The sequence below is a fragment of the Pinus tabuliformis genome, chromosome X (assembly GCF_031772625.1).
Source record: "Pinus tabuliformis cultivar Carrire ecotype Pingquan chromosome X, CPIR1, whole genome shotgun sequence".
Lineage (NCBI taxonomy): Eukaryota > Viridiplantae > Streptophyta > Pinopsida > Pinales > Pinaceae > Pinus > Pinus tabuliformis.
Genome location: NC_142308.1, coordinates 1052025692 through 1052041130, shown reverse-complemented (window position 1 = coordinate 1052041130; position 15439 = coordinate 1052025692).

Here is a 15439-nt window from a genome sequence, read left to right as displayed (position 1 = left end):
CAAGAGAAAATCATTTGTAATATTGAAACCAAAACATTGGCAATGCATTGGTTTTAGGTCTGGAAAACCCACAATTGTTGTTTGAGATTGAAGTTGATCTCTCACTAATTTTTGCCATCAATGGATCTATATGATATTTACCTTAGTCATCACCAAGGTGTATATATGCAACATGTCATGAAAACTTCCATTTCTTCATGTTATCTTGCAAGCTATGCTATTGAAAATTTGAAGGGTTTGAATTACTATCTCCCAAATGTCGCACAAGCTCCTTCCAAGTTTTCCTAAAAATTATACATCCAAATAACCAATGACCAAAATGTTGAGTAATGGTCTCAAGACATCACATCAATATATAAATGTTGTTGAAGCACTCCATAAGCTAAATGACATAATCAACAAATCATGCAATCCTTGCATTATTTTGAAAGTAGTCTTCCAAGTATCATGCTACCCACAAAAATAGATGGAAAACAGAGCTACCAATATCTAGGAATAAGAAAATATCAAGAAAAGCATATTGTTGAACATGGAGAACATCTTTGTCAACTTAAGTTATTCATAACAACCTTAAAATCACACACATATTGATAAGAGGTGTCGGATACATAGGCCATTACATAGTGATTATATCTAATTAATACTTAGAGACAGACCTCCATAAGCATAATCGTCCCATGGAAGCTCAAAGAGTTGTCTTGAATATAAATCCAACCATTTCCAGAAATTTGGAAGTTCTTTAGGGGTCAAATATATTAGGAGTCTCAATTTACTTTTGTAGCTATTACTCTATGTGACAAGACTTTGTGGAAATTGTGGCACTACAAATGTGCTCTACTGGCTGCAAAAGATGTAACTTTATTAGTTTTTGAACCATTTTGTGAAACACAAGCTTTGCAAGTTAATTTGCCTTCTCCTTTGTAAACTTTGTAGAAGGAAACTTCTTTTGTCTCTTCATTTCTGTGGACCAACTCATCTCTTTGAAACCAACCCTTGATTCATCTACTTCTATCATGCCAGCCATAGTCAAATGAAGCTGCTTATCTGATGATGATTCATTGGATAGTATTCACTAATTGATAGAAGGAAATATTATTATAAGATGATAAAACTTGTTTTAATGTGCCACATAGGAAACCCTTGATTTGTTCAAACCTTTAGGTCAATTTTTCACTTTCTAGGCTTATTACTTTAGAGAAATTTTGTGTGCACAGTTGATACAAGATTCAATCCATCTATCACTTACAAGTGAACTGTTGAACATGGAGAACATCTCTGTCAACTTAAGTTATTCATAACAACCTTAAAATCACACACAAATTGATGAGAGATGTCAGATACATAGGCCATTACATAGTGATTATATCTAACTAATTCTCAGAGATAGGCCTCCACAAGCATAATTGTCCCATGGAAGCTCAAAGATATACCTTGAATACAACTCCAACAATTTCCAGAAATTTGGAAGTTCTTTAGCTGTCAAATATGTTGGGAGTATCAATTTATTTGTGTAGTTATTACTCTATGTGACAAGATTTTTTGGAAGTTGTGGAATTGCAAATGTACTATATTGGTTGTGAAATATGTCACTTCATTAGTTGTTCAACCATTTTGTGAAACACAAGCTTTGCATGTTAATTTGATTTATCCTTTACAAATTTTGTAGAAGGTAACTCCTTTTTTCTCTTCATTTGTGTGCACCAACTCATATCTTTGAAACCAACCCATGCTTCATCTGCCTCTATTATGCCACTCGTAGTCAAATGAAGTTGCTTATCTGAGAATGATTCATTGCATACTATTCACTAATTGATAGAAGGCAATATTAGTATAAGATGATAAAACTTGTTGTAATGTGCCACATAGGAAACCCTTGAATTTTTCAAACCTTTAGGTCAATTGTTCACTTTCTAGGCTTATTACTTTAGAGAAATTTTGTGTGCATAGTTGATACAAGAGTCGATCCATATATCACTTACAAGTGAACTATTGAACATGTAGAACATCTCTTTCAACTTAAGTTATTCATAATAACCTTAAAATCACACACAAACTAATGAGAGATGTCAGATACATAGGCCATTACATAGTGATTATATCTGACTAATACTAAGAGACAGACGTCCACAAGCATAATTGTACCATCGAAGCTCAACGATTTTTCTTGAATACAACTCCAACCATTCCAGAAATTTTGAAGTTGTTTAGGGGGTTGGGAGTCTCAATTTACTTTTGCAGCTATTACTATATGACAAGACTTTGTGGAAGTTGTGGCACTGCAAATGTGCTATACTAGCTGCGAAAGATGTATCTTTATTAGTTGTTGAACCATTTTGTTCAACATAAGCTTTGCATGCTAATTTTCCTTCTCCTTTGCAAACTTTGTAGAAGGCAACTTATTTCGTCTCTTCATTTCTGTGCACCAACTCATCTCTTTGAAACCATCCTGTGCTTCATCTTCCTCTATCATGCCACTCATAGTCAAATGAAGCTGCTTATCAGAGAATAATTCATTGGATTCATTTCTCTGCACCAACTCGTCTCTTTGAAACCAACCCATGATTCATCTGCCTCTATCATGCCACTCATATTCAAATGAAGCGGCTTATCTAAGAATGATTCATTTTTGACTCACTAGTTGATAGAAGGAAATATTAATATAAGATGATAAAACTTGTTGTAATATTCCACATAGGAAACACGTGATTTGTTCAAACCTTTAGGTCAAATGTGCACTTTCTAGGCTAATTACTTTAGAGAAATTTTGTGTGCGCAGTTGATATATGAGTCAATCCATCTATCACTTACAAGTGAACTGTTGAACATGGAGAACATCTATGTCAACTTAAGTTATTCATAACAACCTTAAAATCACACACAAGTTGATGAGAGATGTCAGATACATAGGCCATTACATAGTGATTATATCTGAATAATACTCATAGATAGACCTCCACAAGAATAATCATCCCATGGAAGCTCAAAGATTTGTCTTGAATACAACTCAAACCATTTCCAGAAATTTGGAAGTTCCTTAGGGGTCAAATATGTTGGGAGTCTCAATTTATTTGTGCAGTTATTACTCCAGGTGACAAGAATTGTGGAAGTTGTGGCATTGCAAATGTGCTCTACTGGCGGCGAAAGATGTCACTTTATTAGTTGTTGAACCATTTTGTGCAACACAAGCTTTGCATGTTAATTTTATTTATCCTTTGAAAACTTTGTAGAAGGAAAATCATTTTTTCTTTTCATTTTTGTGCACCAACTCATCTCTTTGAAACCAACCCATGCTTCATCTACCTCTATCATGCCACTCGTAGTCAAATGAAGCTGCTTATCTGAGAATGGTTCATTGCATAGTATTCACTAATTGATCGAAGGTAATATTAGTATAAGATGACAAAACTTGTTGTAATGTGCCACATAGGAAACCCTTGATTTGTTCAACCTTTAAGTCAATTTTTTACTTTCTAGGCTTATTAATTTAGAGAAATTTTATGTGCATAGTTGATACAAGAGTTGATCCATCTATCACTTACCAAGGAATTGTTGAACATGGAAAACATATCTGTCAACTTAAGTTATTCATAAAAACCTTAAAATCACACACAAATTGATGAGAGATGTCGGATACATAGGCCATTACATAGTGATTATATCTGACTAATCCTCAGAGACAGACCTCCACAAGAATAATCGTCCCAGGGAAGCTCAAAGAGCTATCTTGAATACAACTCCAACCCTTTCCAGAAATTTGGAAGTTCTTTTGGGGTCAAATATGTTGGGAGTCTCAATTTATTTGTGCAACTATTACTCTATGTGACAAGATTTTGTGGAACTTGTGGCATTGCAAATGTGCTCTACTGGCTGCGAAAGATGTAACTTTATTAGTTGTTGAACCATTTTGTGCAACACAAGCTTTGCATGTTAATTTTCCTTCTCCTTTGCAAACTTTGTAGAAGGAAACTTCTTTTGTCTCTTCATTTCTGTGCACCAACTCATCTCTTTGAAACCAACCCATGCTTCATCTACCTTTATCATGCCACTCGTAATCAAATGAAGCTGCTTATCTGAGAATGATTCATTGGATAATATTCACTAATTGATAGAAGGAAATAAAAGTATAAGATGATAAGACTTGTTGTAATGTGCCACATAGGAAACCCTTGATTTCTTTAAACCTTTAGGTCAATTGTTCACTTTCTAGGCTTATTACTTTAGAGAAATTTTGTGTGCACAATTGATACAAGAGTCGATCCATCTATCACTTACAATTGAAATGTTGAACATGGAGAACATCTTTGTCAACTTAAATTATTCATTACAACCTTAAAATCACGCACAATTTGATGAGAGATGTGGGATACATAGGCCATTACATAGTGATAATATGTGGCTAATACTCAGAGACAGACCTCCACAAGCACAGTCATCCCATGGAAGCTCAAAGATCTATCATGAACACAACTCCAACCATTTCCAGCAATTTGAAAGTTCTTTAGGGGTCAAATATGTTGGGAGTCTGAATGATTTGTGCAGTTATTACTCTATATGACAAGACTTTATGGAAGTTGTGGCATTGCAAATGTGCTCTACTAGATACAAAATATGTAAATAAATCCATTATCCATAAGAAATTGGAAACTACCACGTGTTCCCTCTCCACCCCTTCGTTTCTAGCAGTATCTAGGTTGATTCCTTCTACCTGTTTTCATACACTCCACATTATACATTCTCTTTGATACTTTTAGCAACATGAAATTGCAAGGATTAAAGTGATAACAATACACAGTGAAACAAATATATACTCAATTGAAACAGAGTATAAATCTACAAGATTAGATTTGTCTTCACTGTATTTATTCTTACTATTAAGGGTTGCTTCCTTAACTGGACATAAAAGATATTTATAACCTATCATTGAGCAGTCAACAAGACTTTTTACACTCTAAACTAAGATGCTTGTATGCCTATAGATTTACCACAGGTCTTTCAACATGATTTATGCCAAGATTTGTATTAGAACAATGGTACACATTTTGATGAGTTCAATATCTATTTAGGACTGTGTATTTTAATCTTCAGTACATTTTTGGAATGCAAACAAGTGACAAGTCTGGCCTAAATAGGATAATTTGGTTATAGATAACTGAATATTGGTTTTTCCAATTGTTCCAAATATATTTCCAATAATTATCGAGGTAATCTCCCATGTAATATATTTATGTATATCAGAAACCAACATTTGTGTAGTAATTTTAGCAAAACCATAGGTTAGGACCTATGCAAAAGGGTACTAGGACATAGGTATAGGAAACACCATGGGATAAATTTATTGCATGAGGCAAGGGCCTTTCATTTCATGCAACAAAACTCATGCGAGTCATGCAACATGGACCATGACACTATCTTGACTAATAAATCACACAAGTCATGCAACAAGCATCATGACACCATCTTGAGTAATAAACTGTGTAAGTCATTATTGACCATGTAGGTGCTTACATGAGGTCATTTTGGTAAGACCATGCAGGTGCTTACATGAGGTCATTTTCGTAAGACCATGCAAGTGCTTACATGAGGTCATTTGATATGTCAAGTCAATATTTGACATCTATTGGTCCAGACTAAAGGGAACATTTAATTTTCATTTCCTGTGAGCAATATTGTCCCATAGATTTTTATGTTGTTTCCCATAATGTGTAAACCATTTAGCTTGAGGAAGTACATTTATCATATGGGTAGAAAACCATGCATTATGTACAACATTACCCATAACTACAAAATCCATCTCCTTCCATGCAAACTAGGAATTACATACAATACCACAAATCTTGAGCCCTGGTATTTGGTGAACTATCCAAGTGATTTCGGGCATGATAGTCAATCAAGTACTTAACTCTGGATGACTCAGAATGGGCATTGAGATAAGGTTCATAATTTTCCAAAGTAAAAATCAAATCAATGATAAGATAATTCCAATGACAATTAACAACACTAATGGAAAGTTTCATATTAGATTATCACTTTGTCTAGTACACATTTATACCTTGTCCTTTTATGTCGATAATAAGATCTCAAGGCAGTGTGTTAATTTTAGGAATGTTCTATGCTTAGAGAAATTTATTTCAATTTTCATAGTTAGCTCAATATCATTTCAAGATTAGCAATCACATCAGCATTAAAATAAAATTGCAGATAGAACGTAGACATAGATCGCAAAAGACAAGCCAAGAAAAGAGGACACAATGTGTGGCGCTAGCCAGGGACAAACCCCAAGGTGGGGAAACCCTTGATCAATTCTTCTCATATGTTCTTCAATAGTTTAGTAGAGAGAGAGATAGTACATATACAACAGAAGTCAACGCTTTGACTTATCTAAATAAGAGCATAGATCATCTCTAAGTAGATGATACATGAGATAGTTGAACTCAGTTGAAGACATGCTGCTTCAACTGATTCTCCCAGGTGACTCCATCACCATCATGCCGCACCTATCATTGTGTTGCTCCTCATCATCATGCCGCACCTCATTGTGCTGCACCATATTGCACCCATCATCACTATGCTGCATCTCATCATGCTTTGCTAATCATGACTGTACCCATCACTATACTGCATCATGTACCATTGATGTCCCGTGTGCCATTGCTGCACCATGTTGCCACACTGTTGTCCCATGTGGCATGTTGAACCATGTTTCCATACTGCATGTCCCATGTGCTTGCAGCACCATGCTTGCCATGTTGTCCCAATGTGCTTACTGCACCATGCTTTCCATGTTATCCCCTTGTGACATTGTTGTACCATGTCATAGCTTGTTGTCCCAAGTACCATGCTCCAACAAGCACCATGTCCTTGTTGTCCCAAGTACCATGCTCCAACAAGCACCATGTCCTTGTTGTCCCAAGTACCATGCTCCAACAAGCACCATGTCCTGCTATACCACTTACCATGTTGTTGTCCCAATGTGCTTGCAGCACCATTGCTTGCCATGCTATCCCATTGTGCTTTTTCTGATCCTATGTGGCATTGTTGCACTATGTTTGCCACTTTTCTATCCCAAGTGGCAGTGTTGTGCCTTGTGACATTGCTGCACCATGTTGTTACACTACTAGCACTATTATCCCACTGTTAGTCAGTAACACTAGCCCTCTAGTGTTGCAACCAGCCTAGGAGAGGCTCCTACATGTCATGTTGTCCTCTTGAGGGTCTGTCCACCTCAACGCAACCCTACAATACTTCCAACAACTTTCTATGGCCTGCGGCCTAGCTTGTTGTAGCTTTCAGCCTCCTCAACGTGCCCAAATAGTCACTCAAATTCTAGCGTTATGCTCCTCCTATACTCAGCCTAGAAGCCTGCCCTCTCAGCCCTCTTTCCAACAATTTGGTCACCTGAATAGACTTGTGGCTAGGGCTTGGAGAGACATGCGGCTAGGGCTGGACAGACTTGTGGTTAGGGTTGGATTAGACCTGTGTATAAGGGCAATGAGCAGGGCATCCTCCACCATGTTATATCTCCATCCTTGGACTGTGGCTAGGCTCCTTTAGGCAGTGTATAGAAGCAGTGATCTTCTCTCTAGGACTGCGGGAAGACCATCCTCTAGGACTATGGTTAGGGCAGCTAGATTAGCCTCGATTCCTCCTACATTTAGGTCTTCCTATCATAGATTTCTCTTCCACTAAAACCCAAAGCAAGTGGAGATAAATCAAGAGTGAAGTGAGCGTTCAAATGACTCTCAAGTCACCTCTTTTTATACTAAAATGTTGAGCACATGTGGGGGTTATTTGGTTGTTGGCCGACCTTGACGAATTGTCCCATAACACAAATAAATTCATATCTCCATGAATAATTATCGGAATCGGATGATCCAAGAAAAATATCAGCTTCCATAAATAATATGACCCACATGGGGTTTGGCCCTAGTTTCCAACTTTAACACAGTGAGTAACAATCCACTTAAATTTTGTATAGTAACTATGGAAACTCATGTTGTTATATGCCTAAAAGTACATTGTTCATTGGGGTTGATATCTGTTAAATTTTGGTCTGTTCTATGCTTAGAGAAATTTACTTCCATTTTTCATATTAGCCCAATGAAAATATTCAGATTTGCAATCACATCAGCATGATAGTAAAATGTAGATAGAACATAAACATAAACAACAGAAGACAAGCCAAGATAAGAGGACATAAGATGTGGCACTAGCCAGGGAAAAACCCCAATGTGGGGAAACCCTTGATCAATTCTTCTTATATTCTTCAATAGTTCAGCAGAGAGAAAGAGATAGAGTACAATGATTTGAAGTCAATACTTGACTAGCCAAATAGGACATCAAAGATCTTCTCCGTGAAAATGACACAATGAGGTTGCAATTCTGATATCAAGTACTAAAGATATGAATTTCCTTTGTTGCTTCATTAATCATGACACGGCTGCTAATCTGGCACAATTCATATGCTGTGAGGACTAGTGCATTTCATGGCAGACCTAGTCACTGGTTAGGGCACAAGGTCTCAGCTCTACAACACCCTAAACACATCCCACAGTTCATCTATTTATTGTGGCTACCTTAATACAATCCTCCAATGATACACTGCCTTATAGGGTTGCTTACCTTTTGAACGCAGCTACTAAAAGGCCTCCAACTGTTGGCTATGGCCTGCGGCCTAGCCCAGCAGTGGATTGTAGCTTTGATCCCTTCAAATAGTGATCCAAATAGCCCTTAAAAAGTAGTCCCTAGCTCCTCCTTTTTGCAGATACTTCTTCCCTTCAAATTGAGCTCAAGAACAACACTAACATGCCCAAACAACCTTGCATTATACCATGTTGTCACCTACAACAATGTGACCCTTCACGTTGATGAGATACTCCTTTTTGCTGTGGCTAGGTTCACTTTTCTGGCTACGTCTAAGGGTCCCTTACATGTTGTGATAAGGGCTCCTCTAACTGCAGCTTTAGGCCTTCATATGCTGCTAGTTAGGGCCTCTCCAACTACAGCTAAGAGAGCTACGTATAAGGTCTTTTTATGACAACAAATAGGAGCTTCACAAGACTACATATGGGTCTCTCTTAACAACATATTAGGGCTGCTGATTAGGCCTCTTGTTGTTGCGGAATAAGGCCTGCGTTTAGGACATTAGGGCACCTCCAAGATAGCAGCTATACATACTTTGTGACTACGTTTAGGGCATGGTCAGATCTCCTTTTAGAACAATGACTAGACTTCCTCCTTGAGCTGTGAATATAACTCCCTCTTGATAGTGTATAGATCTCCTCTTACCTGCAAAAAGATCTCCCCATAAGACTGCGGCTAGGGCTCTTTAGTTCTACGTCTAGGGCTCTCTTAGAAGACCCTTTCTTCACTGCATCTAGGGCTTCTCCCTCTTGATCTCTCTAGCCACCAAACCCAAATGAGTGGAGAGAGATCTTAGGAGAAGTGTGTGTACAAAATGACTTGAAGACCTCTTCTATTTATAATAAAACGTTGAGGACAAGTTGGGGTAATTTGGTTGTTGGCCGACCTTGACAAATTGTCAAATAACATAAATAAATTCATATCTCCATGAATACATGTCAGAATCGCATGATCTTTAGATCAATCCTACACCTCTTGACAAGAGGAATCCAAGAAAAATATCAGTTGCCATAAATAAGAAGGCCCACATGGAGTTTGGCCCTAGTTGCCAATTTTAACAATATCTGAACTAAAAAATGACCTAACACAAACCTTTTGATACCTTTTCCAACACATATGCAATAAATGGTCCTATAAGTATAATAAAAATTGATCATAGGAAGCCAACTGGTCTTGAATTACCATACCATTATTTGTGATAGCCTGCAGCCTTTGAAAATTTCACCATATCCTTGTCAACCCTATCCATACATGACAACATAACATTTCCATCATCTAAAATGTATCAATCCTAAATCATAAGAAATGATTCATCACATTATATTTATTTTTCATGTCACGTTTGGGCCATTGTTACCTTAACTAGTAAAGATTATTTTAGCCATAGTTATCGGATTCAACTGAGCTTACTTGGCTAGTCTGACTCAGTTGGGATCTAAATCTGAGCAGATCAAATGGAGTCGAAGCTTAAAATTCAATGTATAACTTAGACTCAAGCAGAATTGTCTCATGATCTCACTTGGGCTTCTGCAAGAATAAGGTAAAACTTGACAGTTAAAAAATAAAAGTTTTGTCTAATTTATTTTCTTTTGACCAAATTTCTTGAATTAAATCTTAAGTCTTGCCCGATTTTAAGTCAAACCTTGTTTCTTTGTCCATGTTGAGTTGGACTTAAAGCTTTATAGAAACATTTTCCTTAACACTATTTCATAGAGACATATTGTCGAGCTTAGGATTACCGGACGCTTCCATCACTGTTTCTATCATTTAGAACCAAGATATAATACATCATCTATATGAAATCTGAGTGCCTTTATAGCTAGAAGTTTGTAGCAGTACTTGCAAGAGTATCGAACTTGAGGGCCTCCTATGAAGACACATGAAGAAAGAGGAGTGCATATAGGGAAGTGCAGTATGCATGTTTGATACTTCCACACATTTTGAGGGCATGCCAATAGAAATGTCATTGTTGTTGGATACACTGGCGTCGGTTAGTTTCAGAAAAGTTCTCTGTCAAACATGTTGTTTCATGAAGTAATATTTCCAACCAATAGGATAAACACTTGGTATTCCTAGGACATAGTGGCGTTCTTTCTTGCATGTTATTTTGATTTATTAGTATTCCACTGCTAATAAATTCAATATGTAGCTACTCGTTTAGTCATATATTACAACAGTGACTTGTTAAAGGAAAAAGATTTCGGTTTGTTTGAATATCATATACTGGAAGGAAATTTAGCTTTGAAATAGAAAAATGGAATATATTCTGAAAAATATGTTTTCTGATCAAATATAGGCCCATTGCCTGATCATTAAAAAAAAACAGTCATGACAATAAGCAATGATTTTGGACACAATGAATTACATAATTGTCCATCTCAAAAACAAGTTAGCATATTTAGTTTTGTCTACATTATAGACAAATGAATGAGTAACATTAAGTTTTATTTGAATATTTATAGAATCATTTCAGAGATTCTAAATGGAAATTACATGTGCTAATCTTTCTCAGTTAATTACAGGGAAAACAAGGGGCGTACATAATTTGTTGGCTTTTGAGAATTGGATTCCTTTTCCCCCAGAATAGTATGCTTACAATTGAAGATTACTATGTTGAAGCTATATTCTTGGTTAGTATCACAATTTACAATGTCTTGTCTTCTTCTTTTTTAGTTTCTTGTTGTAATCCTATATCGACAATACTTTGCTCCACCCATTAGATTTCTACTGATCAGTTTTATTGTTGAAGTGTCATTGCTTCTTAAAGATAACTAGAGGAAATGATACAACTACAAAAGTGGAGCATGAGACATTATTTCTAGAATTTTCTAGCTCTGATGTGTTTGATTATGGTGGATAAAATCAAAATTGCAATGTACCATAAGCATGGGTATTCAAAATATTGGGATAGAAATGTGTGCATTTATTTGCATTTATTATTTTAGTTGAAGATAAGATTTCATGAACAAATGTTGTACACTGAGAACATAGTAGGTACACAATTTATTCTATAGTGACCTTTTATTTTCTTTGTTTATATAGGTCATCTGGCCACATAGTGGCCACTATTGCCCAACTAAATAAATTTTTTTTGATTTTCTTGCTTTTATGGGGGAAAATGACATTAACAATATTGCTGATGTTGAGGTATATATCGTATAAATCTTTTATAGTCTACTTTAGTTTATATTCCAGTGTTCATCGACTTTCATGTCTTATACTTTGCATTGTATTTCTTTTTTCAGGAAAGGAACTCAATATTGATGGTAAGAAGTAGGAATTGAAGAAAGAGGAGAACAATAACACTAGAGTGACAAAATGAAAATTAAAGAGAAAGAGAAGAGAATTGGTCTACTGGTACCCATAGAGCCAATATCCCGCATAAGACACACACATAAAGACTAATGGTCAAGTCTTCAGAGTTGGTGAATTCACCTACAATGCCTTGGCAACACAATGATAATGTTTTGAAGTGATGAAACACTATTTCATGTGCAAATTGTACTCCAACCAATATTAAGTTGGAAACTCATATTGTAATACTTGACATTTTATATAATATAATTTATGTGGTTGGAATTATTTATAGTTGCACTTGATATTACTTAGTATTGTAATTAACATATATAAATTTGTGTTTTCATATTATACAAACATGTACATTGTATGCCATTTTTTTAAAATTTAGTTGCAAAATCATACTAATTAATTTATGTTGATTAATAATGAAAACATAAAATCAATTTAAAACTACTAAATTAGTAGTTTATGTTTATTAATGATGAACACATAAAATGAATATACGACTAAATTAGTTTCTTATAATGCTTTTTAATGAAAATAAATGAAATGAATATAAACTACTAAAGTAGTAATTTATATAATGAATATGATACTACCAAAAAATATAAATGACTAATGCAAATGATAAATTTTTGATTACAAATGACGACTAAATTTTGCATATATACAACTATTAGTAGCTAATTTACAGTATCTTATAACATGACTAAAATTTAGTCATATATCTTTGGTCATTAATTGGTTTCAAACAATGACTAAAATTTGCATATATATGACTATTAGTAGCTAACTTACAGTATCTTATAACACGACCAACATTTTGGTCATATTTATTTGGTCATTAATTGGTTTCTCCGTGATCTTTTAGTAATATATTTTGTTGTATATTGGGTCATTAATTGTGACCATTAATGACCAAATCAATGACTAAATTAATGACCAAATCGATGACCAAATCAATGACCAAATCAATGACTAAGCTAAAAACGACTAAAAGTTGGTCATGTTATAAGATACTATAAATTAGCTACTATTGGTCACCGAACGATAAATAGTCGTTTATATGCAAATTTTAGTCGTTTTTTTAGTAACTAATTAGCCATTTTGTACTAGTGTTAGAAAAAAAAAATTCATGTACACATTGATGCATCTGGTATTGCTCTAGGTGTTATTTTGGCACAACGTGATGAAGGTAATCTTGATCACCCCATTTACTTTATCAGCAAAAACATTTCTAATGCTAAAAGAAAATATACAACCACTGTCTAGACGGTTCTCACTATGGTGTATTCACTCCAGAAGTTTAGGCAATATCTCCTTGGAAGTCCTTTCAAATTCTTTACTGCTCATTTTTCTCTAAAGTATCTTGTTAACAAATCTATTTTGGAAGGAAGAATATTTATATCATTGTTATTGTTCCAGGAATTCTCGTTTGAAGTCAATGTCAAACCAAGTCACACTAATGTGGGTATAGATCATTTTTCTCACTAAGAGTATGAAGAAGTGGGAGGATCTGTTGATGATTAGCTATCTGATGCTAACTTGTTTAGAATTATAGCCATGCCAAATTACCTTAAATATTTTGCATTATTTTTGGCAACTAGTAAGTGCCTAAATGATTATAATACTATGCAGAAGAAACATATAGTCACTACATGTTGTAGACTATTAGTTAATTTTAGGTCATTTGTATAAGATGGGGCTTGACCATATCTTGTGCAGATAATTTTAGGTCATTTGTTTTTTATATTCTGATAGGGAAATTTTTATTTGGTAATGTCATTGTGGCGTTGTGGGAGGTCATGTTGGAGGGAAAGAAACTACAAGGAAAATGTTGCAAACTGGACTATGGTGGTTGACTCTTTTCAAAGATGCCAAGGAGTATACCAGAAATTGTGATGTATTCCAGAGGGTTGGGAGACCTTCCCATCAAGATGAGATCCACTACATCTAGTTAGAGCTCTTAAAGCCTTTGGGAAGTGGGTCATTGATTTTGTTGGACCAATAAATTTTCATATGCAACACTCACACACTTTTTATGTTATTATTGCAACCGATAATCTAACACAATGGGCTGAGGTAGCCCTAGTTAAGGATTGAACTACTAGTAGTGCTACCATGTTCATATTTGAGATTACTATTATAATATTTGGGTGTCCAAGGAGTCTTACAAGTGAGCAAGGGTCACACTTCATTAATGAAACTGTTTCTACATTATTGCGGGAGTTCATGATAAAATACCATAAAACTAGCCCATATCATCTATAAGAAAATGGGATTGTTGAAGCCTTTAACAAGGTTTTGGAAAAGGGAATCACTCAAATATGCTTTGTTAACATATATGACTGGGATGAGAGAGTTCCTGCTACACTATGGGCTTATCAAACTATTATCAAGTGCTTGCATAAATATACTTCATTTCAGCTTGTATATGGAAGAGAAGTGGTGGCACCTACTAAATTTATTGTTCTAAATTTGTTTATCATGCAAGCCACTAAAATGTTTGATGATGAATTTTTTCCAAAATGGTTTCATGAGTTGTGGGAGTTGGACGAGCATCATTTTCTTGCATATTTTCATCAAAGTGTTGAGAAGGAAAGATAGAAAGCTTGGCATGATCTACATATCAAAAGGAAGTCTTTTTCTATGGGAGACTAGGTACTATTATATGATAGTAAGTACCTTAAGCATCTTGGAAAAATGAAAATGAATTGGTTGGGTCCTTTTTTGTTGTAGACATAAGAGAGTTTGGAGTTGTTAAACTTTTACAACTTGATCGATTTATTATGTTTGGTTGAGTGAATGGGGCACACCTAAAGCCCTACTATGGTCATTGACATTATTATATTTTCTTTGCTCTCATTCAGAGGGCACAAGTTAGGTTTAAGATTGATTCAGTTGTGTCAGTTCTGACTCACTGCAACCCATTGTGGCCGAGGAGGTATATAGTGTTATTTTCATCCATTTATTAAGCCATTTAAAGTAGGTCTTTTCAAATATTGAGCTTCTTTCCCCATAACAGTCATTTTTTGAGGTTTGATTTTTATTTTAAAGCATTAAACCACTTTTCCTAAGTTTTTCATCATGTCATTTCCTTTTTGGGTCAATTGCATAATGTCATTAAGATTTTTGTCCTAGTTGCCATTATTATCTGGCTCAGGTTTTATTTTTTGAATTTGTTGCATTTGGTCACCAATGGTCAATTCATTCTATGTTATATTATTTCTTTTCCCATAAGTATCACTCGTCGAAGTGTTATTAGTCATTTGTGTTTTTAGAAATTATGAAGTTTTTCACCCTGGTTTCTGCATGTGGTTCCCCTACATTTCAAGTTTGTCACCATCCCCCTTTCCAGTTTGTTTATATATGTCGACCATCCACAATGGGTTGCAATACCAAGCCAACAATTCCTTTTGATTTCTTAGATGATCATATTGTGCCTACATAAGATACCCTGGGAAAATATGAAAAGGCTACCCTAGTCGACAATGATTTG